Source organism: Ambystoma mexicanum, chromosome 4q (assembly GCF_040938575.1).
Source record: "Ambystoma mexicanum isolate Mex_15411 chromosome 4q, UKY_AmexF1_1, whole genome shotgun sequence".
Classification (NCBI taxonomy): Eukaryota; Metazoa; Chordata; class Amphibia; order Caudata; family Ambystomatidae; genus Ambystoma; species Ambystoma mexicanum.
The window spans coordinates 106,402,132-106,417,081 of NC_090928.1; positions in this window are offsets into that span (position 1 = coordinate 106,402,132).

Sequence of the window (14,950 nt, forward strand, 5' to 3'; positions counted from 1 at the left end):
ACCGGCAATGCCAGCAGTTTTGGCTTTTGCCTAGGCATGGGATCGGCATTTTCCAGGAACTTCCATGATGGTACTAACTGGCCATTATTGGTTTCAGCTGAAAAATGGGGCAAGTAACTGAGCCTATAATAGAAGTACATGGAACTTGTCTATGCAATACCAAAACACAAGACAAAACTGCTGGCTTCGCCAATGGTTGTTTTTAACAGGACTTTATTACAACGACACACATACTACTTATAAATGAAATGGCCAAAGGAATACTTGGTTAAGACATTTGTGTTACACCAGTAGTGAAATTACAGGTCAAATTAAGCAACTAACTCTCAGAAAACTGCTTTGAAATAACACTGGCATGCACTAACAGCAAACATATTGATGTTACGGCTTGATAAAGCTAGCTCAAAGAGATCCCACGAGGATGACTTTTGGATGGAGAAGGGCAGAAAATGGGGTGGGGAATAGCCCTAGGGATTAGCATGGCCGTGGACAGTGAATGGGTGGATAAATAGCCAAACACAACTCACAAACTATGTGCCCGCCTCATCTCCCATTTCCCTTCTAGCTGTACTGCAATGCAAACGTTGTGACTTATAAGTGGAGCTTTCGCAGCTCCTAAAAGCCAAAACAAAAAAATGAAGGGAACAATGACTTATCTTTTTGAAAAGTAGAGAACCGACCTTCCCTGCAACTCCTGCCCACTTCGACCACTGCTTGTAGTGAGACAATAGAGAAAGGCTTTATTGCCCTCTTCCGTAGAAAGCAATGAAGCAGTGGCCCGTCAGTGGGGTACATTCAACAGCCCCTGCCTATTCCCATTCAGCCAATGGGGTACTGAGTATTTGTCATTGTTGAAATTTGTTGGAAACAAACCCCAGATTTCTTTAGCGGATGAGCAAAAGGGGCAGCTTTTAGGCTTTAGAGTCGAATTAATAAGTTGAAGCAGACACTTTGGAAAGAAAGGTTGTAACCATGGTTGACTATTAAGGAAGAAGCTGCCCACGCTGACAGAGGAAGAAGGCATCATTTCTGGAATGATGGTTATCATACATGTTGGAGAAATACTTGTGGTCATGGGTTCTGTCAAGAATAACAGCTATTGCAGTTTCATGTGTTGAACAACACCACATCAGGCAATTCCAGCTTTCCCATAGCAGTTCCAAGAATCTGGAACTCCCAACCTTCCAATATCTGCAACGAGCCTTCCTTCCCACAGTTCAAAAAACTACTAAAGACCTGGCTCTTTAATAGATACTAACCTGCTGAGTACCCACTTGCACAGACTGTAAATATCAAGCTACCTTGTTGTACCATATGTAGGGATCCTTGTAACACGGTTTCATGCAAATTTCTTAAGAGCTTCGGTAAGATTGTAAACTTCTTTGTAACCCAAGTTCATTCTGTAAATATTCCTGTAACATTAAAGAATGTAAATATCCTTGTAACCTACGCCGTGATACCCCAGGGTTTGGGCGTGTAACCAAATGCAATAAATAAATGCACTCCCTAATATGAACTCGTCTAGATTTTAATTGAGCTGATAATTTTTTTTCGAGGACTAGTGCAAGGTTAAGGCTCTAGTTGGTTTTTCTTTTGAAAGACTTAGTTACCTTTATTTTAGGCAGCAACAGTTCAGGGTGCATGTCCGGGTGCCATCTGACTGTCCGCTAGATGTGATTTGCATGAAGTCATTAAACACAAACTTACTTAATAATGATGCCAGGTGCTCTCCTGGGCCAACATGTTGACAAGCAATTTAGTTTATCCTGTAGCCAAATCTGTAGTCTTGTGTTTTTATTTTCCATAAAGTTATTAGATTCAAGGTTACTTAATAATGATGCTACAGTTGTTGTTTTGGGACCACGGGTTGATGAGCGCTTGGTTAGTTTTATCCTTTTGCCAAGTCGTTTATTTCTATCTAGCTTGAAAAACCATGAATACGGTCCTTAACCTCAACATCCACGGGAAATATCCTATTGTATCTGGCATAAGCCCTTACCCCTGTTCAAATGTGATCTATCAACCTAAGTGTGTAAGCCTAGATAGCTGGATGCTCATACATCTTTTTCCACATCATCCTTTTTGGCTTACTGCACAAAACACCCAGACTCACCTGTAGTGGAAAAGGCCACTTTAATGTTTCATACTAGGTCTGCACTACTATTGTATCACCATGTATATGATATTATCTGTTTTGCCGTCTGCTACCTAGACAAGAGTATGAGTAATCAATTGTAACGATCACTGTGTATCATCTGGAACCAAGCAAATGTATCTAAGTGAATGTATTTAAGAATACCTTCTGGGGCCGCTTATTGTAACCCGCAAGCAAGCCTTCTTAAAAGTTCCTTATAGCGCCTTGTTGCCTGTGGGCTGTAGTGCGCTCTACAAATACTGAATAAACAAATAAATAAATACATAAATAAATAAATAAATGTGACAGGCCAAAGCTCACAATTAACCGCTAACCTGGTTCCTTGGCCTCACAGAATAACAAAAATGTTCTAACAACCAATTTAATAATTCAACACTTTCATTTCCCCCCAACAAATAAATAATTGTGCTTCACTCCCCCCTCATATAAAGGGGCCATGCCCCTGGCAACAGAAAAACCCTCCACCGAGGTGTTATTTCTGCCCCACCCCTACCCCTTCTTTCTACCTCCAACTCCTTACCATCTCTTCCACCTGCAAGGTCAAATCCACCAAGTAATAACTATTCCCGTAAATGGACAGGTGAACTCCATCATCCTTGAGAAACCTTCATAAACTATTTCCTTGTGCTCCAAAACCTTCACCGCCGCCGAGGCACAAAACCTTTCAATTTCTCTATTTATTTCCTTCCTAGCACGCTCTATTGCTCCCTCACTTCTCGCTCCCCTTCAAACTCTCTGCTGCAACAGCTTATACCAAACTACCTGTGCTTTGGGCCACATCTCCTGGACCCATACCAAATCCCTTTTCATTTTTCTAAGAAGAGCCACACCTGTATCTCTTACCAGGTCATTTTCCCCTGCATGAATTATCACACCCTCTGGAGACCCATAGCATTCCTATATCCCCGCCAACATAGGCAGCAACTGATCCCAGCGAAGCCCCCCTAACCCGGACTACCTTACCAATGCCACTTTGTAGCTGCAACCCAATTGCCTGCCAAAAACTCTTTTCTCTGCCACCTTCCCCTCCCACTTAACAATAGAATGGCCCACAATCCAAATCTGTGGCATCTCCCCCGGCCTCCGAGCAGCATCTGAAAAAGAAATTACAATATCACTCTCCAATCACAACCACCCCACCACATTCAACTCTCCTGTACTCCCCAAACCCTATTTCAAACAGCACCTTTTCCCAGGTCCCTGACTTACCCTTTGTATTTCCCGGACCTCCACCGCCCCAAACTTTTCACCTCATCCTCCGATAAGCCCAATCTACTTCCTTCAGATGCCGCACCCATCCTAAATGAATGAGTTCCAAACTCCTCTGCCTTTTCCCCTACCGCTACCAATACCTTCCGCAGCACCCCCAAAACTTGAGCTGCTGATACTGCCGCCCCATCTTCATGCTGAAAAACCAAACCCGTCCTTCCCCCACATAGCTCCTTCCACGCCAGACCTGTCCGCACAGGGCACAAATCCTTGCTCCCCCAATCCAGCGCAACCCAAGAGCCCTTTCCTTTTTGATCCGTCTTAGACCTCTTAATCCTGATGTCCAGTCCTAACTCTGTAAAATAAACATCTTCCCAACGCAGTCCACTTACTCCACTCTTTCCTCCCACCAGCTCAGAAACCCTAAAGGCCCCAAAGAACAGCCATGTAAAGCAAGTCGCAAACAACTCTCCTTCCCAAACCAACCAGCAACCCCCCCCCCCCCCACTGCCCAACACAACCTGGCTAGTAGATCCGCCGAAACCGGTCTCCTCTTGTCCTTCTCCCTCTTAATCTCCCTTGCCCATCCTTCCGACATCCTGCTCACCATTTCTCCACCGCTCGGCACTAAAATCCCCAAAACCATTTCCCATAGAAAGCGATCCCTGCCATCTTTCCTGGGAGTATAGCTCAGCAGTAACGTGTTCGCCTTGGGAGCAAGATGACACGAAGCAACACAGGTTCGATCCCCGGGTCTGCGCTTAGAAACCTCTGGGTATTTAAGCACGTTATAAATACGCAACTAAGACAAAAAAAAACTATTACGTAACAAAAAAAAACAATTCCTGTAACAGTGCTTCGATGCCTGTGGGCTGTGTGAGCGCTTTAAAAATGCATAAATAAATAAATAGTTGCCTTAGACCAACCCTTATCCATGCACCTCAAGAGGAAATTTGTTACATCATCCCTTCTCTGCTCTTCCACATCCTCCCTGCCCTTCCAACTACAAGCTCCCCCTTTTATGAAATCCTCCCATGCTCTCCTGTGTGCCTCCCGAGGTGCAGGGACAAGCAAACCCTCCACCATCGAAAGCGCTCTCAGCTTCCTATCTTCCACAGCTCCTCCGGAATCCGCTGCCCCTACTGTTCCGCTCCTGGAGCCAATCCACGGAATCTCTGCCATTGAAAACGAGATAATGCATCAGCGATGCCATTATCCTTCCCCGGCACATGTGTTGCATTAAACACCACATTCCATTCCATGCAACGTAGAACAAACTCATCAATCTTGCCACCCTCAGATCCCTTGCCGGCTGCCTGTTCACTACATGAACCACGCATTTGTTGTCAATGTTGAAATTCACTTTGCTGTTCTGCAACTCCTTCCCCCACAACTCCATCGCAACCAACAAAAGAAACAATTCTAGAAATGCTATGCTCCTCCCTTCCTTCAACCAACGCAATAGCCACTTCTCTGTGCACCATTTTCCTCCGCAGAACACTCCAAATCCCCCGGCACCTGCTGCATCTGAAAATATCTGCACTTCCCATGACACCGGATCCTCTTACAGCCACATGAACATCCTAACTCTCCAAAAAACACAGCCAAATTCTACAGTCTTCCTGAACTTCACCTGACACCCTTACCCGATGATGTGGGCACTTTGCTTGCGCCATGTTTCTACAAAAAGTCCGCCCTGGGGCCACCACCTTGCATGCAAATTTCAAATGCCCCACCAGTCTCTGCATTTGCACTAGCGTCATCTTCCGAGCCCCCACCGCTTTCTCCAGCAATCCTACCAGTTTGCTCACCTTGTTGTGCGGCAAGCGTGAGGTCATGGCCAATGAGTTTAATTCAATCCCTAAAAAGGTTAACACCACTGCCGGTCCCTCCGTTTTGTCTTCTGCCAAAGGCACCCCCAACTCTCCCATCAGGTCCTGAAACAACTTTAGCATCTCCCCGCACTCCCGCCCCACTAATGAACAGAAAATCATCTAGGTAATGCAGTACCCCTTCCCAACCAGAACTGTATGAGAAAACCCACTGCAAAAAGGAACTGAAATGCTCGAACAAGGCTCAAGAAATTGCGCACCCCATTGGCAAAGCTTTGTCAATGTAGATGCAGTCCTCGAATTGCATTCCTAGCAGCTAAAAATCCTTCGGGTGGACCGGCAACAACCTGTGCCTTAATGTTGTACTTGGCCATGAAGGCCCCACACCCCGCTTTTCTCACCAAACCCACTGCCTGATCCTCACTTGCGTATAGAACCCCACACTCTTCCGGAGCAATAAAATCGTTGACAGACATGCCCTCAGGCCATGACAAGTGGTGTATCAATCTAAATTCCCCCGAGACCTTCTTGGGTACAACACCCAGTGGGGATACCACTAAATCTCCTGGCAGATCATCAAATGGCCCTACCACCCTCCCCACTGCTATCTCCTTGCCCAATTTCTCCCTCACCACCTCCACATTTTCCTTGGCGGACTTCAAATTTTCCGCCCACCGACGCACCCTTGGCCCCTGGTAACCCAACCTGAAACCATGATGAAAACCGTCTCCCATAATCTCAGCCTCCTCCCTGTCTGGATAAAATTCCAACCACTTTTCCAACACCTCCAATTTAATTGGAGTGAAAGCCTTTCCCCACAGCCCATCTGCCGGATCCTCTCCCCCTCCCACTGTCTCCTTGTTGGAAACACTGAGTAAGTGGGTGCTTCCCTGCACACTTGCTACATTCATGTCTGAACCTACACACAATCCTTGTGCAGCCGTCCTTATTAAAGGCCCAGCATGCCGATGAGGGTTGCCCTCTGCCACCTCCCCCTGCCCCCTCGTGGGAGGGGCGACCAGGAAAGGGCCAGAAAGGCACAGGCAAACCACTTGCTGTGTGCAATGTCGGGGCAGGCCTTGTCGGTGCCATTCACTGCAGCCATAGATCCATGTCTATTTCACCCCAGACCGCCTGGCTGTCCCCTGCCATCCTTGCCCTAAATTCTTCATCGTAACGCACCCATGCAAAGCCCCCAAAACTTGTAAATGCCTTTCTAATCACATCCATCTATTTTAGCAGAGCCACACAGCTCTCCGGAACTTTCTCGCAGCAGACACTGGCGTAGATAATAAATGCTGACGTCCAATTTTTGATTGTCACCGGTACCCTTGGGCGCGAGGCCAGCTCCCTCTCCTCCTCCTTAGAACCCTCTTTTGCTCTCACTTCTCTACGAAGCAACATAAACACATCCACAAATTCCCCTGCCTGTATCTTATCCTTAGTTGCTGTCATCAAGTGTGCTCCCAAAGGTTTTGTGATGCCCATGTATGGTAGCTTTTTCTCCTTGCCCTTTACCTCAACCTCTTTTTCTTTTGAAACCTGTACCTTGAGCGCCAATGGCTCAATCACCTTGTCTGTCTGTACCTCCACCAAGCAATTTCCCTTTCTCCAACCAAGGCTCCAATAGCCTGTACACCAATCTCTCTCCTTAACCCTTCCAATCCTGACCCTTCACTTCTTGCCCCCGTTCTCGTGTCTCTCCTCTGTCATGCAGTTGACCAGTCCCCATCCTGCTCACCTCTTTCCGTCCTGCCATCGCCCGTCTGCAGCCTGGCCTCCACTCCGATGCTCCTCATGTCCTTCCTTACGTGGCTCCTGCTGTGGGGACAAAACATGTCAGCAGTCTCACCCAGCCAATTATTCCCCCAACCTCGTGCCCCCAACCCCCTTCTTCCTGTCTTTCACAATCCCACCTAAGGCCACTTCTCCCCGTCCCCCTCCTCCTTACCGACCTATAACCTTCATCCTCCCACTGCCCCACATATTCTTCCATCCCTTCATCAATACCCATGAAATACCATTTCTGTTGCGAGCACATGCTCGGGCCGTGTAGATCCTCCTCTTGTGAGTCCGGGGCGTCCGCCCTGCCACTCCTTCGGCATCTTCTCGGCAGGGCCACAAAAACCCCTTCCTGGTCCTTCTCTCGGGCAAGGGGTACTCTCCTCCACCCTGTGGTCTTCTTCGCTAGGGGCCGTGCTCTGCCTTCTAGACTGTCCTCACGCAGTGTGGGCAGGCCGTTCCTAAACCATCTCCATATGCCTCCACTGCAACAGCCGGGGCTGCTCTGTGCCCTCTGCCCGAAATCCTTCTAGCCGGCGGGGCCGTTCCGCGCCCCTCCCTAACCTCACTAATTGATGGGGACTGCTCTCTCCTCCTCCCACCTGCACTCTTCTGCAAGTATTTACCCCCGTTGCCCCTCTGCCCTGATACCCCTCTCTGCACCCCATCACCTCCATCTTCATGCCCCACCTGACCTACCCCTTTCTGGACACTCCTAACTTCCCCTTCATCCACCTGTTCGTTATCCCCCAAACCTCTTTCTGACTGCTCACCCCACTGCACTCCCCCCCTGGATGCTCTCCTGTCAATCTCCCTCCTCATCTTCCTACCCCTTGATTCCCAGACCTCCCCTCTGCCTGCCGCAGGGCTACAAGCCACCACTGCCGCGAGCGCCCCATCTGCCACTGCTCTCCGCTGTGGCCTTCCTCCGCCGTCCTCCCCTTCCCCGTAACCTCACCCAAAGCCCCCTCAAGCTGGGCTTTGGAAGCCCTGCTAATGATCTCCAAGGCTTCCTCAGGGCCTTGGCATCCACTAGTCCCTTCTTCTTGGCCCCCTGTCCCACCATGGTAAACTAATATAATATAGCTCAACGCCAAACTATGCTCTTGATCCTCCGTCCTACCTGCACTAAACCCCCGAGCCAAAACCTACCCAGGGAAAATACGCGTGGGGTGGGGTACCACTAACTGTTGTGCCCCTAATACAAAACCGCATTAATAAAATATAATTATGGGGATAATAGTAACCTATTTAATCCCCTTATTGATATAATTTTTCCCTATTTGTTTATTTGTCCTGTCTCTTTTTTTTTATATACCTTCACCTGCCTAGCAAAATTCCCAAAAATGCCCCTTCTAAATCTACACCCCACCACTATATCCGTACTGCTGGGACCTGCAGACACGTGAGTTCCTCTGTTCTACATGCTAAAATTCATAAAATTCAGAGCCCGCGCAGCACACAATGACACTCCCAGTACCAGCCGGGCCTTAGTACACACAAGTTCCCCCACGCCCAGAAGAACGACAATGGGGACAACCGATGCTCCACTCACGGGCGAACGCAGCCCTCAATGATCCTCCACACCCCCTGGACCTGGCCACCCGCTGCCCTGCTCAATGGAAACCTCATGGAGCGAACAAAGCCCTGGGGAATCTCACCCCCTCGGACCTAGCCACCCGCTGCTCGACAGGCGGAAACCCCCCCAGGGAGCTGACCCCAAACACGGTAAGGGTGGTATCTTATCTACGGTACCCCCGACTATACAAACGTTTTTTTTTTAAATATAACTTTCCTAACTACCTACCTGCCACCCGCTAACACCTATGTTACTAAACTGAGTTTAGTAAAACTCCTCACCTCCTCACCTCCACAACCCACTAACAGGCCCAGATGCAGGGAAGGCTCGGGAGCAGGCGACCTGGACAAACGCACGTCCTAACCGTCGCCTGCTCCAGAAACTTTCCCGCCCCCTTAAATATCCCCTAGGGCACTCTATGCTTGGGCCAGCTTGCTGGCCTGTGCAGCGCCAAAAATAACCGGGGGGAAACGCTTCACATTCCCCCCAGGGACCCTCTTGTACTTACAAGTAATGGTAGTTCTTTGACCTGCATTTCCTCCCAGCCAGGACGATTTCCAGAGAGCCCTTGAAAGGGCTGTCAGTCACCTCCAATGAGCAGGTTCCTGGTTAGCAATCATCTCAGCTTGGAAAACGCCTTATCTGCTCATCAGTCACCCCAAATGTACGTCTGTGATGGTTGAGGGAAAAGGCTTGTCCTTTTCTTGGATGCCTTGGGCATCAACTCTGTGAAACGAATTTGGAGCAGACTGTCCCCCCCATCTCTGGTTGCAAGTGAATTCTTCTTCAGTAGCCCAGAGATGAATCAACTAAGGAGACCATCCTCTCCCTTATGTAGGAAAAGTGCCACAGAAGATGAACTAGTCCAAGCCTTTTGCAAAGGGCCAATCCATGCTGCCATGACATACCCAGAGTGCTCTGTCTGCAGAAAATGGAGGGGGTGGGGGACAGGGGTTCCAGTGCCCTAGGAAATCCGAAGATGGTGGTACCCTCCTTCCTTTGAAATGTGTCACAGCACGAGAGAGCAGAGCAGATGCACAAGAGCCTGCAGAGGTGCACGTGAAGCAGGGAAGAGGTTTCGAGGGGCCAACTGCTTGTTCAGAATTCTGGATTATATGGCTGGTAAAGGCCGCAATCCGATCCAACCTGATTGTTTGCCCCCACCCACCCAATGCATATGCCTGATAACGAGTGTATGATAGAGGCCATAGAATACACATCTGATGTTGTCAATCTTGCACTGTTAGATGCAGCCCATGTTCTGAGCATCCTGCTTGAACCGTACACCCACTCCAGGAGCTGATGCCCTGTAATAGCATGTTCTTATTCCAAGCCCTACCTCGGCTATAAGATAGTTTCTGTGAGAAAATGATTAGGTTTATTACTTTTTTTGTCGGGGCAAGAAAAGTGTTTTGGTAATATGACCGTTTTGATTGCATTGATCCTGCCCCATAGGTCGAGGTTCAGTTGTTGCCATATGCCATGTTATACCTTGGACTTTGTGGTTATAAAGTGGATGTGTAAGGTGGTATGTTTTGAGAGTTTGCTGGGATCCTTAATCCTAGACATTTTGCATATTCCCGTTCCCATTTAAAATACTAAGAGACAGATTCACAGAAAAGTGTGCCTTGATCCCACAAAGTCCCTGCACAGAAAACGACTTTGCTCATCCCTATGCGCAGAGTTTCCAATGTGCGCACCGCATATTCATGGAATCCAATTTGCAAAGCAATTCGACCCCCAAAGAAAACCAAACGGCACGAGGAATGTTCACAACACACCCCCACAAAAACATAGCCATAGACCAACCTTTGCGCAAACCTCTGCGTCCACCTCTGACCCACCATCGAGCATCCCAGCGACACTGCACATGGTCCCCCGTATGTAAAGGCTGCACCACAAGCAAAACTGCGCAAGGTGCCCCGTAAGTAATGACTGCACCCCTGCAAATCTGCGCAAGGTCCCCCGTAAGTAAAGGCTGCACCCCTGCAAATCTGCGCAAGGTCTCCCGAAAGTAAATACTGCACCCAAGCGAAACTGCTCAGGGTCCCCCGTAAGTAAATGGTGTACCCCAGTGAAACTGAGTGACGGCCCCCGTAAGTAGAAGCTGCACTCCTGCAAATCTGTACGAGATCCCCTGTAAGTAAGTGCTGCACCCCTGCAAACCTGTGCAAGGTCCCCCGTAAATAAAGGCTGCACCCCAGGAAAGCTGTACGAGGTCCCCCTTAAGTAAAGGCTTCAATCCTGTGCTTTTTGTTTAGTTTTGGGGGGCCTCTGCATGTTGCATACTGCTTTTTTCACCTTTCAGAGGCTTTCCGGGTATTGCATGCACAATTTTTCAACTCATGAGTATTGAGCAGGTGCAAGGCGTGGGAGGCACAGAGACCCATGAGGACACATCTGGTGAGTGGCATTCGTGAGCATCGTATATGTGGGCACTCATGGTTGACCTACCAATATTTGAGTAGTAGTACAGTTGGCTGCAGTTGCCAGCCATCCTTGGGAAATGCATGTTTGCTACCATGAACACTTCTGTCACATGGCCTGCGTTCAGTGGTTTACCTGTGTGGTCCGCATGTCTGGCACATGTTAGCGCAACTATTCACATTACTGTCTGCTGTCCCATACCACCTTGCCAGTACTTGCATGCATGGTTTCAATATTCAGAACATGTGTAATTTGCAACACCCCATAACGTGCATCCCTGACAGGCACACATCACCCACCGGGCACACCTCTGTGTCACGGCTAACAATGCCATATCACATGTATAGTTCATTTCCACTCATTTGGGGCCTGTCTCTTTCCATTGTACATTAAGTACATGCAATATCCGTCATCCACCCATTTCGTTTGCTGCAGTTTCATGTTTGCATTATCACCTGATCTTATGGGATGCGTTTTCAGGATGCATATACTAGCTTCTTGCCATGGCATGCTGTGCTGTGAGAAGCCTGTCAGGGAATCAGTGCCCACAGACCACTGCCCTGTGTATCAGGCATTCTGGAGTTGCACCTTGACTTGTGTAATGCAAGGGGAAACACTGGACAAAACTTGGTGAATAATAGCTGATGGTGGGTCATCATGGCAAGGTGGGCAGTCTGGCATTCTCCATATGAAATGTCTGTAGAAAGCCCATGCAAAAGAGTAGGGGCATGAATAATCCCAATGAGAGTGCCTGTCTGCATTGCATGTCATCTACGTGCGGGGTAGAATTACAAATGTTTAAATACAGTTTGAAATATTACCACCTGTGTGACATGAAAGCCCTGTATGTGTCCATTAGTCGATGCATGACAGACACATGGCTTCTCCCTCGCATCATTGTGTCTGCCACTTTAGTACATCTATGTGTCTGCTAACGGCATGGACAGGACCAGGGGTGAGGTGGTGCTCCATGTCAGCAAATGCCATATATTCGGGCTTACAGCTCACAGTGTGCCAAATCACTGTGTCAGATGCATAGGTGTCTTGTCATATTGTGTCTGTTTACCCTGTGATACACATGTGCATGTTTGTGAGGACACACGACTCAAAATGTCAATCTCTGTCCATGTGCAGGTGATGATGCAGCGGATACAGAGGAGGAGGAGGAAGAAGAAGTGCTGGCACGTCAGTCCACCAGTAGAGGCCATGGTGTACTGCACCATGAAAACCCACAGGTGCTAAAGGCCATTATCAGTAGTGCTCCGGCTATATCTGACTCTTTTGACTCTGCTGATGCAGATGAAGAACCAGAAGTGGAGGACTAGCTGAGGGACTAGGTGAGTGGCTCAACAGGCAGGTCGGGTGGGGCCTTTGGGTCTCCAGCGGTGCAACTAGTTTCACAAGGCCCCACTTTCACAGTGGTTACGACTGCAAGGCCATCCTCCCATGAGTTGGTGTCAGGTTCTGGGGCTAATGTGTCTTGCATTACAACACAGTGGACCCCAACCACATGGTGGATGTGTGCAGGCTGGAGAGACAATGTGGGATCAGCAAATGTTGCGCACAGCCATCCAGCATGGCAATATGTTGGATTGAATTGAAGAGGGCATGGATCGACTGGTCGATAACATGACCTCAACAGCGGCCTGGGATGCGCAATGGCTGCAGATGATGTGGTCCTCAAGCCGCTCCCACAGACTGTCGTGGAGGCCAACATCAAGGGTGGACCAGCTGATTTGAAGTGTCTGCACCGTTCTCTGCATGCAGATCCTAGAGAACATAGAGAGGCCCTTAGGCGTGAGATGGTGGCATCTCATAGATCCAATCACCATGAGATGGAGAGCTTGAGGACTGCCCTTCATGATGAACTCTCAGCCACAAGGACACAGCTCAGACACAGATGGATGCCTTGAGGCAGACACTGTCCCAGCACTTGATGCGTCACAAGTGAGCACGCATACAGACTCTGCGGCCATTCATGATGAAGTGCATCATGGGCTCCCCACCTTTGGGGTGATGGTTCATACATCTGTGTCACGGCTGGCCCTGGCCAAAGAAGACCAGGCCTTGACACTGCGTGGAATGGATCCACCACCACAACTACCTGCAGATCAACCGCCGGATGGGGGCCCAGTACACCCATGCCTCTTCAACCACCATTGCAGTGATGTCCATGAGCACATGTAGAGTTTTTTTTGTGGTCTAGGCATGTGGATATTGACATGCGCCCTCCCTCTGTCCCCTCCAGGGTGGACTTTTCTTTCCCGAGTCCAGGATGGGCAATTTCTTAGTTTTTTTTTGCCTGACCGGTGTGTTCAGAATTTTTTTTCACCCCTTGACCTGGATGGATCCATTCTTCTTATTTTTTCATACCCCTGACCAGGATGGTGTCATGACCCTTGCCCCTGGCCCTCACTGGCAAGTCAGCCTTCCAGTTAGGGTCAGGTCAAAGGCCTTAAAACCTCATCCAAGACTCTCTTGGAATCAGTCCTGGCGCCAGGCTCATAACCATCATGAAGACCAACATTAGAATGGGACTATTTACTTGGGACTATTTAACTTGGGGGGATAGGGGGGTTCAGCCAACATGGAGGCACACACACAGCTCAGTTACAAGGAACTGAGCTATGCGGTCTAGTCTTTTGGGTGTGGCAGGCCTGGGACTACTTTACGTGGACTACTTTGGGTGTGGCAGGCCTGGCACGATTTTACCTGGACTACTTTACCTGAGACTATTTAAACCGCACCCAAACAGCAGAACATGCTTTGCGTTATTCTGGTGTGGGCAGCGTAACGCTCACTGTGCCCAGTTCTTTGATGCCAGTTTACCTGAAACCAAGGACCTGCAGAGAGAGAGAAATAACACTACGAAACTTACCTGGAACAGTATCCTGTCTTCAATCCATCGCTGACTTCAGTTCCACTCACCTGAAGGTACGAACTCCATCATCCGGCACCGCATGCATCCTGGAATACCATAACCTGGAAAGAGGAGAAAGAAAGACAGCATTAGGAAGCGTTTACTCACGTCTCCTCCCGAATGAAGAAAGCCACACAATTCTTACCTGGGTAGTCATCTCCTGGTCAGTATCATTGCTGGAACATTATGGCGCTCGGCGAGGAACATCTCAACCTGCAAGGAGAAAAAAGACACAGGTGAGCAATATAAAAGGCGAAACAGAGCGGCGCATCGCGCATTACTCACCGGACAGCATCGCGCACACTGCGCTTTCGCCTACCGGCCCATGCTCATCTTCAAACTGCATGACAACATCAACATACCTTTCCATACCTAAAAGGAAAGAAGCAAGACATTATTATTCGAACTAAGAGGAACATAAGAACTGCCTATAAAGACTGTAAAGCAGCAAACCTACAGAGTCGCAGCAGGCCTGGATTCCCACAGGAAGGCTTGCACCAGTGAAGTAACTTGGTCGCTGCTCGCCCCCAACATCTACGTGCCCCTGCCACGAGGAGCAGGACGGAGAATCCCCCTTTTACAATATTAAGGTGAGGAGAAGCCCAAGGGGGAGGAAGGAGATGAGGCCAAGGGAGGCGGGAAAACATAAAGACAATCTGGTATTGAATCCAGCTCTCCTATATTGCAGACCCATCTTTAACTAGAGGCCTTACCAAGGGACCGGGAGAGGGTTTGAGAGTGAAAATCATCCAACGAGGGCTGGGTGGCGTCCCCGTGGATACCAGGTGAGCGTAACAGATGGAGACATGTGTTTTTTTTCCCAATCCAAGATGGACTTTTTATTTATTTATTTTTCCTTGAAAGATGTGCTGTTGCCCTCTCAAAGGAATAATGAGTGCAGTACTGGAGATGTAGCCACGCACAGTGGTGTCAACTGTCATGGCTGCCTTGAGAACAACAGGATGACTTGTGCAGGAAACAACGGGTTAATGGCCTTTTTCCACAAAGGTGTTGTATGCATGATTTGCTACTATGGCTCATGACAT